The sequence below is a fragment of the Aulostomus chinensis genome, chromosome 9, assembly GCF_037954235.1.
Source record: "Aulostomus chinensis isolate RoL2024-O1b breed Wild chromosome 9, RoL_Achi_v1.0, whole genome shotgun sequence".
NCBI classification, from domain to species: domain Eukaryota; kingdom Metazoa; phylum Chordata; class Actinopteri; order Syngnathiformes; family Aulostomidae; genus Aulostomus; species Aulostomus chinensis.
The window spans coordinates 22,314,889-22,339,363 of record NC_141328.1 but is presented as its reverse complement, the minus strand read 5'-3'; the positions used below and the strand labels follow the sequence as shown (position 1 = coordinate 22,339,363).

General features: G+C 40.6%; 1 protein-coding gene across 4 annotated transcripts in view; it reads right to left on the bottom strand.

Moving 5' to 3' along the window:
• Positions 1-24,475, bottom strand: part of mtcl2 (microtubule crosslinking factor 2) — an 85,894-nt gene that overhangs the window by 42,085 nt on the left and 19,334 nt on the right. The window lies entirely within an intron of this gene.

Genomic DNA, 24,475 nt, shown 5'->3' with positions numbered 1-24,475 from the left:
GGCCAGTTGCTTCTGGATAAATGTGCCTCACAAGTTCAATTAGTCAACCTGACATACACACACACACACACACACACACACACACACACACACACACACACAAAATGCTGCTAGCTGTCACTGTGGATTTGGTGTGTGTGTGTGTGTGTGTGTGTGTGTGTGTTAAGTGGAGCGTGTATGATGTGCTGGGCATTAATTGGGGATGTGAACTGCATCATTCATGAGTGTGTGTTTATGTGAGAAAGCTGCACACAAACTCAATGACTAAGAGCAGCAAACGTGTTAATATTATGATCATGATGTAAAAGAGTGAAATTTCGAGGGATGGGAAGAGAAATATTAACTAAATTATTCGAAAATCTATATAGGCTAGAGGAGGGTCCACCATTTCTATGGAGCCAACAGGAAGCCCTTGAGTATGTCATAAAAGCAAAGTAAGTTTTAAGTCTCTTTGTGCATAACAGCCTGTTTGATCTCACTGACAGCAGAACAAAGCCTGGCTCTGACAGACATGACAGGCCTCTGGTGACCTTTGGGTGAGTCTGACAGCTCACACACATGAACACGGATCAAACATACACACCAGACACACATGCACACACAAGGGGATGATATAGAGTCTCACACAGAGAGGTCCCTAAATACACCAGGATAACTGGGAGCCTTTAGTTTTACAGCTTTACATTGAAAAAAGAAAGGATTTAGGTTCCGATCAGATTTGACTCACATTATTTTAAAATGAGAATTCCCTAATCCAACAATAACAATAATTATTCCTCTCCATGTATGAAGCCTCTGAGCCAAACGTGATGCGCTGGCGAGAAGGAGAGCAAACAAAGTCAAAGCAAAAAGATTTGAGGAGAATCCCGCTGTATATCTTTAGGCTTTCTTCGACAAAACGTCTCAAAATTACCAGACAGTTGAAGCTCAACAAGCTCTGACATGTTTATCCTCTTCACCGAGACAAAAAATAGAGGAATAATCCTACTGCTGTGGCATTTATGTGACATTATTGTGATAAAATTTGAGAAATGTTAGTACACAACAGCAACATTCACCTTCTGTTGTGTTTTGCTACAGCAAGGCACCATTTCTGTCAAACAGATTTTCTCCTTAGTATTTAATAATCCACCACTGTGACAAGCGTTTAACCATCTCAGATTCACAAAGACATAACCAGCCGGCACACATCCTCCCTCAAGTGTCACGTGCGCTGATAGAAGGTAAACACATTAGTCGTCCGTATGTTTATTCCTTCAATTCCTGTCTCCGTCCTTCCTGCTTTCCTTCAGTTAGAGTCCTGTAATCCCGGCCATCAGCTCCACTGACAGCAAATCAAACAGGATATGACACTTTGATCGGAGTCTTAACCTCGTCTCTGTGGGGACGGATATTCTGCGACCTCGTCTTGTCCTCAATAACAACTCAGCTTTTTTTTTTCCTCTCTCTCTCTGTATGTGCACATGAACAGAACTAAAACGATGCATTTGGCATCCAGTCCATTCATTTCAAAACCACATTTGTTTACTTCTTATTCTTCTACTTGTAGATGATTCAAATTTCTTTGTTCACATTTGCGATCTACATCTTTTTACCTTATTTTACATGTTTTTTTTCTTTCCATTGTAGCTTTCCTCTTTAATGATGAGGGAATATGGTATGTTGTATATCAATAAACTGCTAAAAACAGTTAGTTATAGCTTAGTTAACAGTCTATTAATCATTTACTAAAGGTGTTTGTGTGAACTTTAAGGGTAGAAAATTTGGGGCAGGTTAGGGGTTGAGTTACGGGGGATTTGTGTTAAAAGGATACGTGACTTTACAGTCATGTCATAATGTATTAGTTAATGGTTAATTATTCTAATGCTTCTTAAGCAATCGTGTATAAATAACTACATATTAACTAGCCATCACTAATGTATTCGTAAGGTGTTATAAGATAAACTGAACATGTTCTTACAAAGTTCCCTTTATCTTATTTCAACAATTCCTTTTAATATGGCTGAACTTATTCTGTTTAACTCATCTTTCTTCCTCAGTTTTTTTCTGTTATGCTCTTTCAGTTAGTTTTGTTAAAGTTTTTAGTCTTTTTCTTTCTCTTTGTGCTCGCCACATGTCCCCACTCTGATTGGCTGCAGTAAATTCAAATTTAAAAAAAAAAAAGGGGTCTTCCCCTTTTACTTCCTTCCTCCCACATTCAACAGATGTACTCTATGACACACACACATGCATACACAAAACTTTTTCCTCTCTTCTTTTTTTTCTTTTCGCTATCTTCCAGCTGCTGTTTCTTTACTGTGTCTGTTTTGGGTTTTATTTTTCCACTTGGTGACTCTTATTTCTTCCATGTGTCACCCGAAGTGATTCAGGAATCCTAAAGAGAGAAGTTAAGGCAGGCAGCTTCAAATATTCTCTTGTGAATTGAGGATAATTTTTTGTCGTGTTGTGTCAAAACGAGGGGAGAAAAGTAAAGAACACGAATGTTCGCCACATGGCAAAGTTTGACCTGATATGACCCAGTTACAGGCTTGAAGAGGCTTACTCTATCTGCCCCCTGGCGCCAATGCTAATGCTAACGCTGGCATCGATGTGTTCATATATCAGCCCTGAGGTAAAGGAAGAGCTTAATGTGCTTTTAACGGGCCTGCTTATTGACATGCTGCCAGGCTGAAGTTATTGCAGAGAACAGACAACATCCCGGATCACTGATAAACGGCTCTAATGAACAAGGATGTGATCATGTGGTGCCGTGTCTTTTTATTGTGAGGTTCTTACTGGCTGTAACGCATATTTCCCCTGTGGGACGATAAAAATTTAGAGCTGCATGCAATTACAAGCAGAAAAGGAGAGACAGAAGGAGAGAACAGAAAAGCCAGAATGGAAAACAGGAGTCAATTTATAGTTTTGAAAGCAACAAAAGCAGCCTGTAAAAAAAACAAAACAAAAAACATTCTCACTAAACATAGCAAACAGACGTGTAACTTTATCCTAAAACCATTCAGCTTCAGTTCATCATTGTTCTTGCTGACACCAAAAATGTCGATAAATATAGTTTTCAAGTAGTGCACAAAAAGGGTAAAAAACAAAACAAAAACAACAACCCCCCACTGAATTATGGTCACAGTGGAACCAGAAAGCTCACAGACAAACCGGGCGCCACGATCAGTCATTGGAGATATGGTTAAAATGTTTATGACATAAACAAAAGCAGATTTGTGTGATTCAAATATTTTACCCCATGGAAAACAAACAAGCAGGATTAAGGTTAGGAATATGCTTGATTGAGCGGAATCAGACAATGAGGAGTGATGAACACTGAAGCTTTGTTCCCACACAGGGTTCCTGCAGGTTTAAACTGATTAAGTTCTAGACTTTTTAAGACCACTTTGTAGAAAATTTAGGACCCAGTCCGATGCCTTACTGGCAAAACAGTTCACATCTAACGTGAGACGGATAAATTATTGCAACATAAAAGTAACTTCTTCATCCTTAACCTTTTTAAGACCTAGCGAAATCATTTTTAAGACCAAAAAGACACATTTAAGACTTTTTAAAAAAAGACTTAAGACCTTGTACAACACTGCTGTACACGCACATTGGTAATTTGACAAGGCGACAGAAACACCCCTTGATTAGACCAAGAAAAAAAAAATACTTGGAAATTTAAAAGAATATTTATACATTTTTATTGTCTGGTGCTATATCTCAGAAAGCAAAAGTTTTTTTTCTTCAGGAATCAGGAGCATTTCATGTCATTGACAAATGATTGAAAAGACAAGCCAGCTTCGGTTTCTTGATTTAAAACATGGATAAAATCTCCACAAAATTCATCATCTTTTTGACTGATGTGCGCCCTAATTGAATTGTCCATGAGACACTTATTTAGTCTATTTCGGAATATCCAACGCAAAGATTAGCTGCAGACAAGGCAAAAACCCATTATTTTGCTGACTCATGGCTAGTTAGCTTGTTAGCTGGCACACTGCCGCTGTAAAGAAATTCAAAATTTTCAAGGTACTTAAAGCAAAACCACATCAAAAATAAATGGAACGAGAAGCTTCACAAGCTCAGGGGAGTTCAAGGAGGTTTCCTTTGAAAAAACTGATGGAATTTCAGTGTACTACATAGACTCAGATGCGCCAGACATACAGTAAGTATGTGGAAGCAAGATGCTAGTCCTTAAAACAAACCAAACACAACCTCTCGCTTGTTACATTCAAAGGCCAGTGTACAGCCTTCTGTTTCTGCTGCAATAAAGGAGATAGGGAAAGACACACACCCATACGTGCACACACACACGCTTCACTGCTCTGATGAAATCAGCTCTGAGACCAACTGGGGGGCAACCATTAATTTCTGACCTCAGTTTGACAGGGAGACATGAACTTGCTGTAGTGAACCCTGGGAGAGCTGGGGAGGGAATCACCCCAGCTGCTAACAGAACCCAATAGATAAGTCGGGGAGGGAAATTACCATCAAGTGCTGGTAAATCCAGACTCCAGCCGGCGTGTCAACTCTTCACAGCCAATTTAAAAAGCAGCCAACTATCATTCTAACGCCCCATTCTGTCCGGTGAAGCTCAAACGGTTTGGAATATATGAACGTAAACTGAAAGGTGAACTTGCGGATTCAGCAGTAGACCGTCCCCCCCGGTTCTGCACTTCCTAATTTTAGCAGTAGTTTTGAACTGCCAGAATTTCATTAGTCAAAGGAAGAATGATGGCGTGCCAACATACTCATGGAAAACTTCAATCAGTAAGTACACAACTTTCCCTGCAGGCCAAGACGGCTACACTGGAAGTAAGCCACGCAAAAGAGGCGAGACACATTTGTCAGTCACTTCAGCAATTATGTTGATTGCCTTTAAGAACTTTTCGTCAGCCACCTGGTCCCTTCTGATCAGTCAGACATAGGAAGATGATTCATCAATTTTCCAACAGATACTCACAAAACAACAGCAACCCAGACAGTGGAAGTGCTTTACTTCAGCAGAGTGAACATGCAGGTCAACAGTCTGTAACGGAGTGGATTTACATCATTTAACCACTCTTGTAGCGTTGCCATTCCCTCCATTATCCGTCATAACGGCACTGAAGTCCGAAACATTCCACAAATCTTTACCTGTTACGACGCTTCCAACATTTAAAGCTGTCACAAAATACATCTGTTTCTGTCAGGATCCATATTTTTTAGAGATGTTTCGGAGTGTTTTGAAAGTTTTTCGTAATCCAGCACGTCAGGTTATTTTAATGAAACCGAATCAACTCAAGTTCAACAACTACTGGTCAGTTGGACTTGGTTTCCCATTTCAGCTAAGTGACACATTCAGTTCTTTAAATTACAGAAAAATACTGCCGATTTGGAAAAGTGCTCATAAAACAAAGTGCATTTCTGGAACTTTTTTTGTAGATTAATTTAATACGTTAACTGTAGTTGCCTGCATGACCTTTTTGGGGGGGGGGGGGTTTCTAGTTTTCTTTGGCTTTTAAAGGCAAAATTGTACATTCCTGATTGGTACGTTTACGTCTCATCCTGATGGTTATTTTATGGCAATCAACTGCTTTGTACAACAACTCAGAAACTCTGCGATATGAATAAACACTGGCTGGATCCGTTGCTGTAATTGGCGTATTCAGACCATGAATGGAGTTTGCAGCTTAATCTTTACAGATAATTGAATGTTGCACGAATGTGGGAACACAGGCTAAGTGGCTAAATGACTAAAACACGACAGTCCTCTACCTTTAAAGATTTGTAATTCAGCTAAGGCCCTGTGGGATGGTCACGGCCTCCTGATGAAACTGTGCTCTCTATAATGGTCCGGCGTCCTCTACCTTCATGCAAAAAGGACGGAGATAAATCTCTCTTATTGGTGGATAAGCGTCACCCACTCCGCTGAGCACTGAGTCGACCCTCCCCACACACGCACATCTCTTCTTCCCTTTCATGTCCTCACTCACCCGCTCTACCTTCCCTCTTTTTCTATTCACTTTGTTGCTCTTTCAGAAAATCCTCCCATTTCCCCAACAAGTTCTTTGTTCTCCTGCCTCGATAGCTTCATCCTGCCGTGATGTGTTTCTTGTTAAATCCCAATTAAGTTCAATTACAGGCAGAACAGGGAGGGGGAAAAAAAAAAATCAATGTTGCAAATGCATTCAACATCAACTCGCTGATGGTAATTAAAAGAATGAATGTGCACCGCCGTCACTTTAAAAGACAACTTTTATACAAGCACAATTACCACAAACTTATATACCTCCTGATGTTTCAACGTACTAGAACAGTACATGTTCTGTATGGAAACATTTAAAAGTCAGAGCTGAAGGGGTAACATTGAGAATATCAAGCTAATAATGTGCTTGTTTCATTAGAATCAAAGTTGACATGGGCCAGTAAAGTAAATCATGGGTTTGGGAAAAATAGTCCACTTGACTAGACCCTCTCCCAGTTTTACTTTCAAGTTCATTTTTTTGCACAGAGGAAATAAGTTGTGTCTCTGGAAAGCCTTGAAGATTTAGGTTCGTTTGTTTGTTATTTTCAAATTTTGAGTCAACGTCCACTGGGACTCGAGGATGAACTGAGAAGATTTTTGGTGGTCAAAGGTCAAGGCCATACAACCACAATGCAATATTTCGGACTTCTCATAAATGATCTTCCGCCTATTTACCGACTTTGTTCCACTTCCACTTGAAGTCACTTTTCTATTCAACCAGTTGCACAATTAGTCCCTCCACCAGCACATAATAATCCCTCTATTTCTATCTTTCCCAGTCAGGCAGTGTGTAGTTGCATCAGTGGAGCTCCAGATACCCAGAGCTCCATTCTGCCCCATTAACCAGCCACTGATTGTTTCTGCTCTGGATGACTGGATAAGACTCACGGCTGCACTGTAAGTGAATTATTAGCAGCCAAAGTCACGCCAGACCGTTATGAAACAATCATTTCTGCTGTTATATAGAAGAGTAAGATGTGAAACAAGGTCACAAGGAAAGGGGAAGTATTTCTCACACTTCTTCCTCAACAAATCAAATAAAGATCAAACAGTTCATGTTAGTTTTAACTTAATTTAATATCCTCATTTTGGATCATAGAAATGAGGAAATGACAGATAAAGCTGTGTATTAGAAAACTAAGATTATCCGGACACGCTTCAAATTCCGGTTGATTCTGGTGACTTCTGTGAAAACAAACAGAAAGAGTTCAATTATAGAGACGTGCATGTCAGTGAACACCGTTTCGTGGCAGTAAAAGCCTTTTTGGAGGGAAACATTTAGATTCAACTGATGTAACAAGTTCCCATCCCATGAATCGAAACGTATATTTAAATTTTACTTAAACATTCTTTTACCTCAATCAAGTTCCAGCATTGAGCTTCAACTGAGTCTGGGAAGTTTCCTCAACTCCGTTTCCCTCTGATGAACTCTTGTGTCGCATGTGCAAGTGTGCGGCAGTAATTTGATGGTACTAACAAAGTGATGACAGGTTTCAGAGTTCTGTTGCATATTTTCAGCAGTCTTACACTTTTAAAACACGGTTAGCAATCTTTTTTCTTTGATACGTTGAGGAGGGTCGGAGTTACACTGTGTACAATATAAAGAGAAGATGATTGGATATTGGCTCTCCCCCTTTTTTTTTCGTTTTATGTGGCGACGTGACAGAAGATGTTGCCTTTTGTTCAGAATCAGGATCTGAACATTTCAGTCGTGGCTGTTGCTGCTACAGTCAATCTGAACCTGTAAAACTTTTAATTTAATCCGTATTGATCTGATTTCTGTTGTTCAGGAAGTTTTCCTCCAAAATGTTTGCCTCATTCAGACAGAGAGAAAAGCAAACAAAGCCAAGCGAAATGTATATCGTGGACGTCAGCTCCTGCTCCTGATCCAACAAGGAAAGACTGTCGGTACCACTCAGCATCTTTTATGTAACCTGGTCAACAGTGACCAGAGGAGCATGAAGGAGAGGGGGGGGGGGGGGGGCCAGAGATAATGCGCTTTTGTTTCTGTCCATCCATTACATAATTCACCAGGTCAGAAACAAAGCACGCAGATCACACATAGACAGAGTTATAGAAATATATACAATAAATATATCTGTGACACTGCAGGCACTGACACGCTGCGATCAAGCGTCGATATCAGCAAACCTCGTAACGCAGCCTGAGAAGGCTTTTGAGTTTGATGGAGCAAGCAATATTTAGCAAACTGATCCATCATTTCACGCACAACGGGTTAAAAAGCGAAAGAGTGAAAGGGAGACTAGGGGTAGCAAGTTGGGGACAGCAAAATAAGGGGGGGGGTGAACAGAGAGCGAGTTACAACAATGCTGTCAAAACAGCGACACGGCTCCAATTCCATTCTAATGAGCACAACACAATGGAAGTATGGAAGTGTGACTTATGCAACATGGGCTTTCAACTAAACAGACGAGAGATGGTCTTCTCTCATTGTGCTGTAACTATTCCCTTTAACAACAGGCCTGGAGCGCTAACTTTCCCCATCCAAACGCCTCTGTGGGAACATGAAAGAACGAGGAGGGAAGCACAGACATGCTGCTAATATAATGAAGTATATTAATAGTAATCAGACCACAGGGGGGGATTTAACAATACCATAACTACATTTCCTGGGAGAATAATATGTGCATGACTATACATTAACTGAAGTTCTCACGCACAATTCCCCATTTGTTCCATAAATTCCACTTTTACATTTTAATATCAAAACACTCCAACTATAATTTCAGCTAAATTTAAAATCCTGCACTGAAAGATGAAACAATCACTCATTTCGCAGAGCTTTCCCCTGTCAGCCAGTACTGCTGCTGTGGGACATCACACTGCAGGGTAACCATAGCAACACACACATGGCACCGCCAATGTAGCCATAGTAACTCTGGGGCAGCCAGACTTGCATCAGCGGGAGGTGCCAGCTACTCGTTTTCCACGTCTCCACTTCCACTTCACAATGGCAGCCAGCAGCACAGTGATGACGTCAGAGAGGCTGGAATCAGGAAGAGAGCAGCGGAATGGAGCGGGGGGGGGGGGGGGGTAACAAAGGGACGTGGAGTGAGGAGGAAGAAGACAGACTAGAAGAGGAGAGGGAAGGAGGGAGGAGAGGGAGGGAGGAAGGGCTATTGGTGAAAGACGAACATAAATGGAGGAGGGTTATGAAGGAGAGGGAAGACGGGAGGAGACAAAAGCAAATAAACGGACCACATGGGAACAAAATCCAACAGCAACAGTCAGGTTTATTTTGCAGATGACCCGCCGCTGTGGTCCGTGTTAATCTTCACCGAGGTTTTGTGCCACAGTCACAGAGGCTCACCGTCCTCATCCATCATCACTAAACCTCTACATCCATCATCCAAATATAAATCTTTCAGCCACTGGTAATAAACAGGGTCAGTCAACGCATCTTGTGGGGGAAAACGTTCCTGCTCGTTGAAAAAATCTGGGATTTATCTCTTTAAATCTTAACGTGTAAGCTTGTTTTGTATTTTTTTCCTATTCTTCACCTATGTGTTCAGAGCGTTTCCCTCCTTTGTTCCTCCTGACCTGCACGGCATTTCCCAGCTGTCAATCACACAGCGTGGGCGGGACAGTCAATTCTTTGGCTCCGAGGGCTTGACTGCAGATTAGCTAGATTGGTGGTTGCTAATGCAAATCACATTCCTGCTTTGCAGTTTATTCAACGCAGATTAAATTTGTTTTGTTTTTTTAAGTTTATTCTTGAACTTTAGAATTAAGTTTGAGAAAATCACTTGTACACTGTGGTAGTGTTTTAATATGGCGTGATGTGCCGTTTTAGGCTTAATAAATGATGTAGTATGGGACTGGTGCATACTAGCTGAAACAAAGCACTAAAACTAGCGTTTATGGACCTTTTCAAAAATTTTGATAACATAAATGTTTACATGTGTCTTTCAGTATGTACAGAATATGAATATCATATAAACTTGTTTTTACAAGGTTAAGACTGACTGGTAAAAATCGTCTTTCGACCAAATCAGTATTCATATAGTTGAAGCTTCACAATATATTCAGGCCTGATGAGCGGTAACATAAAAGTGTTCCTGGTTGTGGAAAAAAAGAGACTTTAGAAGAGTGTTTATGCAAAGAAAGACAAGATAACAAACTACTGAAGCTAGAAAGTAAATATTACTTATTAAAGCAGCGAGGTTGAAGATGAACCTTTGAATTCCACTGTGATCTGAGCCTTTGTAAAATATTTTGCCTCAAGCTATGGTCTTTCTCAGCGATATCAAAGACAATGCTGGTTTAAATGTACTACGCAGGTCTTTCTAGTGGTTTGTGAATGTGTTTATCAGGAGACCCCCCCAGTTCAAGAAAGATCGAACTGAAAATCCTTCCAGTTGAACCTTTCAAGCGTTTCAAGCTGCCACAGCGACGTTAGTCCAGACAGAGATGAAACTCCTCACAGCAGTAATGTAGTTAGAGCCTCCAGCGCTGTGATGGAATACTAATGAACAACCTGGTGCACAATAATACCCACAAACCTTTCAGCTGTGCATCATAAATTAAAGCAATGTCTGAATTCAGTTTAATCTGATAATGGCAAAAACAAGGTCAATCTCCAAAATCATGACCTTTTTCACTCATGTTTCATAATTTGATACTTGTGACTCGATAAATAGTCATTTTCCCGTGGCAGAGCGGTACACTGGTCTTTTTTCAGGCAGCAAAGTGTAAAGCCATTCATTTTAAAGGCATTCTATCCTTTTAAAAAATTCAGCTACCTTTATTGATTTGGATCCCAGCGAGCGAGCTCTGCTGCCTCTGGCCTTTTCGCTTTATCTGCCGCGCGGAGAGAAACCAGCAGTGAAACTACAAACGGGCTGAAACTTCTGAGGTTTGGTTCATACGACACTGGAAAATGTCATACGTGTCACAGTGAAGTAGGTTTGTCTGCAGATGTTTCCACTGACTCTAATTACGTTATCAGGACATCATCAGGAAACCTAACTACTACACTGTGATCGGTGGATGAAGGGAGGCTTTGTCCAAGTTACTGACAGATTACGCTGCGTTCCAGCACTCAGCTAAGGTTTAGGTTTTGGGTTAGTGAAGAACATCTCCCCCTTCACGCCCAGAGGAGTCAGCTGAGGTTGTTTGGTGCCAAGCATGTGATTCGGATGCCTCTTCCCAAGTTACGGGCAGGTCCATAGTTGAAAGCCTATGGTAATGGACAAGGAACAATCTGGAGGAACAACTTGGACTGCTGTAGTTGTTACCATCATGATCAGGTAAGCGACGGAAAATGAATGAATGATTTAATGTAATCACACACTTAATTACTTTCTTTTCTTTTCCAATTTAGTAGCTGCATCTTTAATGGTTATATGTAAGAGAAATAACCATAAAACAAAAGCCACCATTAGCACATACACATAAATATGAATACATACATAAAGCACACCGCTCTATACAGCCCGCTTATGCTGCAGCTACGGCACTAAAAAGCTTCACTGTAATGATGTTTCTTCATTTATGTGTAATCAAAGAAGTGAGAACTGCTCAGCATCGCTCACTCTCTGGAGGACACACACACACACAAATGTAGTATATGTTAAAAAAGAGCTTCAAATCCCATGTAGAGAACCGTAATTATATCTCGAGAGGGACACGCTGGCTTCATATCGTCCATATCAGCAGACATCACACATCCACTTTTCAAACACACACACACACACACACACACACACACACACCATGATGTTCTCTACACCACATTATGCATGTATGTTTTATCTCGGGACACAATAACACCATATGGATACCAGAAACCTTTTTAGCAACCCCCAGGTCACCCCCCCCCCCCCCCCCAGGTGAGATAATCTGCACTCCAGTCAGCTTTTAACAGCTTTAAATCTTTTAATGGGTGAGAAGAAGGGAGAGAAAAAAACACCACCTCCTTCCATCATCCATCTGCTCTTTTAGTGCTCTATGTACAATCATCCTCCACCAACTGGTGTCTGTTAACTTGGTCATTCAAAATCACTCTCTCATTTATGCCACTGAGGAGTGGACAAACACACACACAATCTCCATCACTGCTCTTTAAGATCTCATTTTGTAGCTTTTGAGAACGACGATGAGGGGAATTATTCAAATACGACACTGTAAAATGTGATATGACATGCTGAATTGTTTCAAGCAGAACAGACCGAATTGATGTTGCTGTCTGCTCAGGCTTCTCAAAGTTTGAACTGGTTTTGTTTTGTTCTTTCACATTAATCATGTGTTTCTCCTGATTTGTCTCCATGAGTGCAGAGCGTAGTCTACCTGCCTCCACCTTGCTCAGTCTGCACACCTGCTTCCCCTCCACCTCGCTTTGCATGCACCTGTCCCTTTCTCTGCATCTCTCTTAGCTTTATGTAGCTTCAGACATTTGCACTGTTATTTTAAATAAATATGACCGTAAAAATGTGTGGAAAAAGAGCAGGGAAAACCAGTCTGGCAGGGGTAGGAAAGTACACACAAGCACTGCCATGATATTCTTTTTCCAGAATTCGTGTAATTTTTCATCCTGAATTGATAAATTTGAGATTAAAATTGTGTTAAGCAGCTTAGAAATATATACTATAAAAGAATTGCTTGATTTGCAGTATCTATCTACCTTTAAAAGTACACATACCAGTGGTAAATATAATGAAAAAGAATAAAAAAATAGAATCAAATTTTCTGGTCATATTTTGTAGACATATATATAGTTTTGACATTTTCCTTAAGTTTAAACTTCATAAATGTCCAAATGTCACAATTACAGTCACATTTCCAGTGAATAAATAGAGACAAATTGTAGCTTTTTAAAGATAAGCTTGATTTCCAATGTCTGCTGCATCTTCCAGCTTTAACCGATTCAACCGCCCCGGAGGAAAGAACAATTCCGTTTGACTTATACCAACACTCGCTCTCAGTAAAGGTTACATGGGTGTAGTGTTCTTACATCTACTGCAGCACCAGATAGCAGGGAAAACTCCACCAACGGAGAACTTGTGTTGATGTCTCGATTATATAAAATGAGTTCCACAAAGCGAACATGGGGGGGAGAGTGTGGTCAAACAACAAAGAGGGATGCGTGTAGGTGTTAGAGGTCATCTTCCGGTGATGCATCAGCACTCAGCTAAAGTGTGTTACAGTCGGAGGTGAGTGTTTATCGAGTGTTTTACAACAGCTTTTAACGGCACTCAAGTCAATCAGAGCAACAGGTCCCCCCCCCAAAAAAGAGCATCACGTGCGTCCACTCATCCCTCCCTTCATTTCTCCATTCTGACCAGATATTTCAATCAAACAAATGTGGAATGTTGGCTCCGGTTTTCAAAGAGCGAATATTCTAATCCAAAGGATAAATTATCAATGCAAAGCTGTACAATAAAATCTGAGCAGTACAAAGAAAAACTTCCCAGACAAGCAGATGCATTCATTCTTTCGGGATAATGTATAAAAATGCGATAACACAGGAAGGCAAAATAAAGATACAGCAGATCATCGCCGCACATATTCAGGATATCATTGCAAATACACAGTATATTTTTTTAGTATTACAACAACCACAGTTTTGTTCGCTTTATTTTCTCTTTATTTGCTTTTTGGTTTTACATAATTTTATATTAAATATATCTAACATCTTTTGTTCACACAGAAGAGCACGTTCCATTGGGCATCACTATTGTGTATTAGATTTTACAGCTGGATGTGGGGGGGGGGGTCCATCCATGTATCCTTCTCCATATCCAACCCCCCCCCCCCCCCCCACACACACACACACTTCTTCTTTCTACCCACTAATTGTGTCTTTCCACAGTGATTGTTCCCTCGTCATATCCCAGTGTCTCCCTTGCAAACACTTGATGCATGAAATTAACTCTGCATCCCCTCCGGCCCCCTGAAAGGGCATGATGAACATGTGAACACAAATATTAGCAGTACCTTGGGGGGTGGGGGCAACCACTGTTTTTAACAAGCATCATATTGAAAAGAGTTGTTGTGTTAGCTTATGTTCGTCCACTGGTTGGGAAACTGCACAATGGAGAATTTATCGCTCGACAATGAGCTGAAGGACACTAAACTCCTGATGACAAACAAGAAGCAATTTCATGTCAAACAAATATTGACAATAGCTGCTCTAATGGAGTTTTCAGAAACTATATCACGCTTACGTACATTATTGAACACTTTATTATTCCTTGTTATATCCGTAACGATTTGTTAATTATGTGACAATATGATTAACAACGTGGATTTCATGACAATGCATTCCAGCAATTAAATTTGTTTTCAGTTTAGAGTGTATGATTTATGCATGTATGTACGGATTCAATACATTAAAAACATTAAATAGTAAAAACATGACGACTCATGGTCAAGTTTGTTCATTATAAAGAAACTACAAGTTATCATCTGCAAAGAAAATACCCTGGGCCATGTGGTATGTATACACTCAAATACCATGACCCATGTCATATATATATATATATATATATATATATATATATATATATATATATATATATATATATATATATATATATATATATATATATATATATATATATATATACATACACACACACACACACACACACACACACACACACACACACACACACTCAAATACCATGAGCCTTGTAGTATAAATACACTCAAGAGCCAATGCCTTTAAGATTTAGAGAAGATGATTCAACCTGACGGTCATTGTTTGAAGGATATAACTTGTCCTGGGCTTGAATTGCCAAGTGAGGGATTTCAAATCCCAAAAAACAACCTCTCATCCATGTAAAGAATTAAGAAATTACAACGCATATTTATCTCTCTTATTAGCTATTATTAAAAAAAGTTTCTCATTAAAAAAAACAAACAAACACATTTACATGATCATTTTATCATTCTTCTTCATTTCGCGACCTCACTTTTGCACTTCATAAATAGATCGACCAGACGGAGTCAAGAGCAGCTGAGTAGATGTTTGTGTGCTCTCTTTGATATAAGGGAGGAGAAGAGGGGTTTTATTGTCTGTCTGTGTGTGTGTCTGTGTGTGTGTCTATAAGGTTCCCCAAAGGAGACTGTGGCCCTGCACATTACAGTATACGTGTACCTATCATATGAACCTGTGCGTGTGTGTGTGTGTGTGTGTGTATGGACTCTGTCTGTCCCACTGGTAGCAGTGGAACTCCCATCGACCCAGAAAAGCTTCCGGCAAGATTCCCTTTGTCTAATACTGATTCTACCTCTCCTCTTCTTGCTTTCTCTTTCTTTTTCCAAACACTTCTGTCCTAGATCTTTGGTTATTACCTTTCTTTTTTTGGTATTCTACTTTCTCTTTCTCTCCAAATCTGTTTATCATAAAACTTTGCTGGGTCTGTATCACTGCAGTTCTTTTATCTCTCACATTCTCTGTTCTATCCTCAATTTCTCATCTGTCACTTAATTCCACCTTGTGCTGAATATTTTCTCCATATCTCTCTACCTAACTGTCATTACCATTACTTGTTGCACTTTGTAGTTTGGCCTTGGTGTCTCGCAGTCTCTCTGTGTTTCCACAGATCCACCAGAGCTCCAACCGCCGCCTGCATCGCCCCCCCCCCCCCCCCCCCCTTTTTATCCCCTACTATTACACCGGCCCGTGCTCCCCTTCCATGAACCAGTATGCCATCCAGTCCCCCATCAAGCTGGCTTGCTCTCCCTGCCTCCCCTTCCAGAAGCTTCCTTCTTCAACTGTTATTAACATTTCCATGTTTCCCACATTTTGTATTGTAAACTGTTTTCTTCTCTGTAACAACATCTACTGCACGTCTGTCCGTCCTGGGTGAGGGATCCCTCCTCTGTTGCTCACCCTGAGGTTTCTCAGTTTTTTCCCTGTTAAAAGGGTTTTCTATGGAGTTTTTCCTCAGTCGATGTGAGGCTCTAAGGGCAGAGGATGTTGTTATGATGCCATGTGAAGCCCTTTGAGACAAACTGTTTGTGAAAACGGGATATAAAAATAAAATTGCCTTGCCTAACTCTCAAGCTATCCTTTTTTACATATCTTCTCTGAGTATTTCCTCTTTAATCATTTCTCCCAATTAATCCTCTTTTTATCTCCCCTGTCTTAGTTATCTATAACTATTTCTTATCTTCCTTACTTTGCTTCCCTCCATCTCTCGCTCAATTTCACTGTTTATTACACACTAATAAATCAGCAGAATAATCTCGCTGAGATGATAACAACTCCTTCAAAGTACAACTTAAACAAGTGTTGGATGTTGATCGAAACACCTTAATCCTAAATCTGACTCACTAATAACATCTTTAAATGCATCCACACACACTGTCATCTTCTATTCTCCATCAGTAGTCGCGGCTCTTGAGTCTTCTTGCACTATAAATACAATCTTCTGTAATGCACACATGCCCCCACCCCCCGAAGTGTTCCGAGGCTGGCTCTGTTCTTCTAAGACCATCCCTACTCTAATCAATCACTGTGACCCAGATAAGGCTTAAACACGAGCTGCTTTGATGATCTGACCCGTTTACCAACACGTGTGCCAGAGATGGACCACGAAGAAATAACATGGGTGCCGTGACCTGCTTGCAACAGAAAAACCGATATGGTCAGAGAAAGAGAGATTTAAAAATAAAAGGGAGAGTGATTGATAGTTGAATTACAGGCAGGATAAGGTCGGGTTGAGTGGTTAATTCACCTTTAAATTGTCACCTTCCATTAATCCTGACTGTTTCTTGGTACATTGAGGGATGTAACATTTGAAAATGCATAATATGATGCTGAATTTGCACACAAGTGCAGGATAAAAAAATAAATAAAGAAAAATTGAACCTGCATGTCGGTGAACGCCCTGTCTGCAACCCCCAACAAACACACAAACAAGCACACACACACACACACACACACAAACACACACACACACCAAAGTCTCAAGCTACCCTTGCCCCACATCCCCGGCAACTTACTCCAAACAATAGGCAGCACTTCCTGAAAGTCAAAATAACAGGGAACAGTTTCCTTCAGCAGTTAATGGGGAAGTTAGAGAGAGTGGGGGTGGGGTGGGGGGACTGACATTTTCAGTTGTAATAAGCAGTAAATTTAATTTTAGGACACTTCGATCATGGATTTTCCAGCATATCAAAGCAGAAGCATAACATTGTGCGATCTGCAACAATGAGTAGTTTGCACATTACTCTTTTGTTCCAGTCTTGAATGTAATGGAAACTAAATATAATTTATTGTGAAGTAATGTGGAATGATTTCAAACGGCTAAAAAGGGGAAAAAACTAAATTTCCCATTTTCTTGGCTTTCTTGTGTATGTTGACAACTGCTGTAAAATTATTTTCTTTTCAGTACACTTCTCTTTGAAAGAGGTCACAAAAAGACACACTCACTCACTCATACACACACGCACGAGCACGTGAGTTTGCTTGTTCATACACCTGCCTGTGTATTTTGTGTGTTACCGCAGGATTCCACAGGAAAGCAGACACAGAACATGCAAATTTATTGTCAAAACCCCAAAGAAGAGCAAAGGGGGAGGGGCGGAGCTCGGGGAAGCTAAATATATAAGTAAATAAAATAAACTTTAAAAAAACCTTTAATATTGTGAAATCTCTCTGCCATTGTTGTCACACCCGCACTACCCCCTACTGCTCATGTGACTTTTGTACCTCGCGTCCCTGTAGTGTTTATTTCTGGGAACATGTACAATCAACCCCCAAATGGATGCAGAACACGCTAGGTAGCCGTTCATGAACACATTAAAAGCAGGTATAGCAAAGTTTGACGCTACTCAACATAACAGCGTTTGTGATAAACTTAACTTTGTGGTGACTTTTTTACGTTGTCATTTGTTATTTATGTGTGAGGTAATGATTTCAAACAACCCTCTGTAATTTGTCTTCTTTTGCTAGTTCTGTCAGGTCCATTCACATCAATAAACACAAGAGATGATAATGAGCTTGATTTGTTTATTATAGTACAAATTGGCAGTATGGCTCTGTTCAGAGGAGTCCCCTGATCATATTTCATGAGCACCATGAAACAGGGGACCAGCAGTGTGAGGGAAGGTTCTCCCAGTTTAAGACTGGAAGAGCAAACATACCCCCGTGAACAGAGCAGCAACATGACATGGAACGAACTATGCCATGTATACGCGACAAGGTGGAGCTGGGGAGGTGGAGGGTAGCAAGTTGCGAGCAGGAGCAACTGTACAGCAAATAGCAGCAGCAGATAGCAGATAACAGCAGATAGCAGCAGATAGCAGCGATGACAGCGGGCAGAGCAGCATAGCCAGAAGCTAGCAGAGCAGGAGTTGAGGCCGGGTGACATTTAAGTTGAGAGGGGCCAATCAGAAGCAAGGGATTTGATCAGCTGATGCGGAGCAGCTGTAGATCAGCTGATTGATCAGTTTGATTGATAGATGGGAAGCCAATAGCGCTTGACTACCATGGCCTGACAGAACTAACGCTAAGGCTTGATTTTTGTACAGCTAACATCACGTTAGCCTTGGGGTGAGATAAATGTAAGCTAGCTGTCAAAAACTGACAGAAATAAGTTGAAATATTAACTTTTTGAGTTTAACTTTGTCAGTTTAGGCAAGATGAGTGATGACAAGGTTGTTTATCACCTCTTTATTTTGACAGCAGAGATAGAACAGATTCCCTTGAGGCCCCCATGTTGCCTGTTTCTGATCATTATGGGAATGCTCTTAGCTAGGAAGCTGGATTTTCCAAAATGCTTTCGCAAGTACAAGCTAGCTGAGCCTATGATTAGAATCTGGAAAGATCAGAAGAAGATGGTTTAAAAATGGAAAGGGAAGGTGAAAGGAATGTAAATATTGCCATTAGCTGTGATAATTTTCCCTTTTCTCACATCAGCTTGGTGTGTTACAATTCAATTTCCAAATTCAGTTTTACCAGCCTGACCAGCACTTTAGCAAGAGATGCTCCACTAGATTTGTGTCCAGATTTCCAAGGATGAGCATATCAAGGCAAGAGCATTAAATGTGCTCTTGACAGATGCATTATGGGAAGATTGTGTGAAAGACAGAAGGAGAAAGTGCACATATATATATATTATATAGGTGTGTGTGTGTGTATATGTGCGTGTCAAAGCAGACTGTGTGACCTTATCGTCCTCAATGGACTAATCCCAAATCACCATGCTGACACACACACACACACACACACACACACACACACACACACACACACACACAGAAAGAGAGAGAGAGAGAGAAACAGAGAGAGAAGGACAGCTCTTAAATGACCTTCAAGGGAGACATGGGATTTGAGCCCATGCAGAGAGGAGGCGAGAGGGAACATTTCCAGTATGATCCTGCGAGCAGTCACGGACAGAGGTAGAGAGAAGAGATCATGAGAGCAGGAGAAGAATCTCAGTGAGTGACATGCGGCATTTTTCCCTTCACCCTCCAATAAAAGAGGCTTTTTTTCAGTTAAAGGCTGTTATCTCCACTTTGCCAGCCCTCCTACCAACACCCCAAATGGTACATTCCCCCTCGCCACTCCTTCCCTCTCTCCATACTGTGCAAGTACTTTTTCCCTCATGTTTCAACGGATTCCTCTTTGCTCTCCTTTGCATGTGCATTCAGGTTTAGTTTTCCATCTCGCTCTTCCTGAGTACGTCCAGGTCAACCAAATATTGAACAAGCTTTATGATTCATCCATTTCACATAATCCATCCACTTCTCCTTCTCATAACTTCATTGTGTTTAGTTACCTTGAGGCAATAAAGCTTCTTTTTTTTTTTTTTTTTTTAATCGGCCTCTGACAGCATCCCACAATAATGACCAGGAGCCACCCATTAACACGATTAGAACAGAGGCTACCAAAAAAAAAAAAAAAAAAAAAAAATCAATGAAATCTGCTTTCTGTGAGCTCCTAGAACTCACACAAAGCACCACAACAAATTGTATTTTCAATCACGATATGTCACCCAAAAAACTGTCATATGTAGCTGATTTCACCGACACAGCTTTGATACCTGGAGACAGGTTCATTATATCTGGGATTAATCAATACTGTTCCAACAGTCTTTGATGCGGTCCACTTAGCTCCTATATATCACTCACTGTTGGACTCGGTATACAAAACACAGCAGCAACAACTCATGTGTAACATTAGAAGATGTATAACTTAATTTAAAATTTTAAATAAATTTTTTTAAAAGTCAATAGTGAGGTTAAATTTTGAGGTTTTAAAGTTAATATTCCACCGACTGTTGCACAGTCACTAGCCTCCTGAAGTAGTTTTACAACCCAGTGTACTGAGCAGTAAAGTACTCTAGCATGGGTTGTATTTCCATGTAGCGCTGACCAAAATGCAAGTAGTAGGTCATCATTAGTAGAATTATGTCCTATAATTTTAGCTGGTTTGGTCCAAAAAGGGCTTGGCAAGACAACAGCGCATCGAAAACCTTATCATGGAAACACACAATTTTGTTGTATTTAAATCAGCGTTAAAAAAAAGCAAATAGTAAATCAGATGAAATAAAATGTTTCTAGAGTCAAATTACAGTTTAGCGTCCTATTCCCCCCACAGACCAATCTGATGAATATTGATTTTAATTATCTGACATGAAAATATATGATTATATGATGTTTCCCCTCCCCATATATAGTCTAGTCCTTATCACTCCTTTTAATCTAAGGTGCTTTTTCTTCAATTTTAAATATATATATTTTATATTTTAGTTCATATTTCATACAAAGAGATACACTGCATGTGTTTGCAGAGTTTGGATTTAGAGGGTGCAAACTAAGCAGAAGAAGTTTACCATTTCATGCTCGCTTATGTAAATGTACTCAGATATCAGCACAATCTTTGCATGTATCTATAAAGTACAGAATGCTATGGATTGAAACAGGAATGAATGAGGAAATGATCATTTGCATGGTGTCCACTGTCACTTCTACTCATCCATATATCCTTTCATGTGTTAAGCTAACAGTTATCGGAATCGTTCAACTCTGTCCCAGGCCTCTACTCAAAGGAAAAGCCGCATAAACCTGAGCGGAACAGACACACACCACCATTGTTTTTCTTTTGTCTGTTTGACACAACGCACTGTGAATCACACAGCCACAACAAAAACAATAGCTACAGTGAAACACACGGGAGGAAGTTCAGTTTTGAACATTGGATTGTTGTCATTTGAGTGAGGAAGCAAACAAGGACAGTGAGATGCTTGACTGCGGGTGTTTCATGGTGGCAGATTGGTGAAATGTATCTCTGAGTCAATCAATCCTCGAGGCAGGAACCGATAAGTTCTATCTCCAGAGACGCCATCGTTCTTGTCTTCCATTCCTAACCTACAACCTTCCCTCTATCAGACCTGATCTTGCCTCCATCCAAGGTCAAACAGCTGAATGGATCAATGGTTATGGAGACGCAGAGAGAGAACACATAAAAAAAAAAAAAAACTAAGAGGTACAGGGGGAAAGGGGGCAGGATAAAGGGGAGGTGGAGGGGCAGCAGAGGGATTATGAAAGAGAGGAGGGAGACAGAATAGAGGATTCCCTCCATCAGCATTCCTAAGGGTCTCTGTCAGAGCAGTGGGAGAGAAAGAATAGAAGATGAGAATAAATGGGAGGATGGAGATGGAGTGAGCAGGGGAAGGATGAAGAGGGGAGGGAGGGATGGTTATGGAGGGGTGGGAAGACAGGAGACTGAAAAAGGAATGTCAGTCTCCCATGTCCTGATTGTGCCTTTGCTTGTGGTCCATCCCAACATATGTGCACAGACACAAAACAATATGCTCGTAGCCTATTTAGCATTAAAGCTTGCAAACTGCATAAAAAAAAAAACACAACAACAAACATCAGAACCCACTATCAATCTGATCGACAAGTTCAGTCATTGTGTGAACGATTAACGATGCTTTGCTTTTGGTTAGAATATTCTGCAACATAAACTACTGTAAGTAGTAAACAATGAGATAGAATGCAGCTAGCATTAGCAGCATGTTAGCAAAAACTTGCAAAGCTAAGACAGTAAATAGCACAAGCACCAGCAGTTACAGATGTTTATTATTGGCTAAAACTGAAGTGATTGTAAAGGGCTGTCCACACCTAGAAATATTACTATATATGCAGATGCACTGATTAATGATATTGTTTTGTACTGCATGCTCAAGAAATACCCTATGAACAAATATTTAGTATTGTATTAACTGTAGGACTCAGGAATACATATTGATTCATAAAATCTGTGGAAATACTCTAAATCAACAGCATGTCTCGCTCTAAGGCACAGATAGCATCTTGAAAGCATCTTTTTTTTAACTTGATTTAATTGAGCGGGGAACTTTTTTAAAATCCTCATAGTTCTGCGAAGTTATCTGACACATTTATCATGAGGTCCTGGATGTTGTGATGGATTGAGATCAGCTGTCAGTGTTTCTGTGATTCAAAAGTGGTTCAATTAACTGCAAAATATCTATATATAAATTGGGATTGCTAATACATAGAACGAGCTCTTTACAAACAGGTAACATTTACTCTATCAGTAAAAAAAAAAAGACATCTTTAGGTAATATCTTACATGATCTAATGATAATGCTTTTTTTGGTTTTAAATTATCTATTAATCCCTGTTTTGGTGCATAAAAACTCTTGCAGAAACTAATCCCAGTCCAGGTCCCAGTGAAACCTCAAAAGGTCTGCACCAGCACTATTAAGGTCTCGCCAGTGCAGCACTCTGATTATTCGAGACTATCGATATCAGCTGAAGCCAGCAGCCGCAATGACCACAACGCAATCAATAATTCACAAACCTCCTTTACACCTGTGAAACACTAAAGCCCCTCATTACCCATGTGTCCTCCTGCATCTGTGGTTAAATGCCTGTCCATCCAGTCTGTTCATCTTTTGCCTGCACATATTTTTCCTGTGTAATTTGTGAATATCTCAATGTAGCTCCATGTCTCCTCTCTCCTCTTCCTCTGTTGCTCCTTCACTATTTCAGTTGACTGACTCATACTGGAATCCACCTCTTTATATAATCAAAGGTGAAACACAGATGGGTGAGACATTCCAGTGTGGATGAGCGAGTGTGGATACACACACACGCACACACACACACACACACACACACACAGCTCCCTAAATCGTACCGGCAATGTGAAGAATTCCCATATCTGCAGGCTTCGCATAACTCAACACAACAGACTCAAACACAGCTTCTGACACCAAGTCAGACAGTTATCAAACAGCCAGGGAGCTCTCAGCACCATGGCGGTCATCAGGTCAGTCAGCAGGTTGACACATGGAGGGAGAAGGAACTAAATATGACTGTCAGGAACATGAAGTGCTGGTGCAGGAGTTTATAGTGCTACCACACTGCAGGAAAGACAGCTTAAATATATTCATCTGCAATGTGAAAGATGTTTTTCATAGAGAAAATGTAGGTAACTAGAGGTTAGAACATCCCCAGTTTTTCTAGTTCAATCTTCAGTCAAATATGGTGTACAGTATATGAGGTTCTTTGATAAAGAGGGTGAGAACCATCATGGACACGCTGGCACCAACCATCTGGCAGTTCTGGCAAATACCAGATGGGCAGGACTGGTTAGTGGTGCGCGCACACACACAGAGCCAACAGAAATGTGGGAAACAAATGGGGAAAACATTGCTCTTGCCAAGGCGATGGTGTTGGAACAGCCCTTCTGACTGGAAGTTAGGTTAACTTTCAAAACAGGTGCAGGGGTTTGTCTGTAATCACAGAAGTTACAAATGTCTTGCTGCTACAAAATGTTTTACGATTTATTATTCACAAATACCAGAACCATGCTAAATCCTAGCTAGCTGTAGCTGCAAAGACAGTGTGTAGAATCCAACTGAGATGATGCAAAAGCCTCCAGACACTTTCTCACAGGGGGGTTTACAAGCGAAACATAATGTAATCCCCCCTGTGAAGCCATTCCTATTCGGTGTTTTCCCCTGCAACATGAAGAAAGCCGACTAGGTAGCTTCCTTTAACCTCGATAATCACCCTTTTATCTCCAGCAAATAGTCTATTAATGGTTAAAGAAAACACTGAGCATTCATCCCACAGCCGTCCACAAACAATCGCCTGGCAATTTTAGTGAGGGAACATGGTTCAGCCAGACCGAGGCAAACGGACCCACATCTCCTGCCAGCAACCCAGCCGACCATCCAACCCTGACCCACATCAGGTCCCCAGCCAAGGCCGTGACCATCAGCATATTAGACGCTGAGGAAAAGAGACAACACTAAGAAGCACAGAAATAGAGCATAATGGAAAAACACAGGGTCTTTTCAACCAGCACAGGAGGAAGCCAATCAAGAGGACAATTTAACTTTGCTCAGAGGAAACCAAGTGCAACATTTGTTTATTTTTAAAAGACCAGTGCAATACCAGCTCAAGTTCTCTTTATTTTCATGTCAACTAGCAAATTTTACTCTTGCTTTTTTATTGCAATGCTTGACG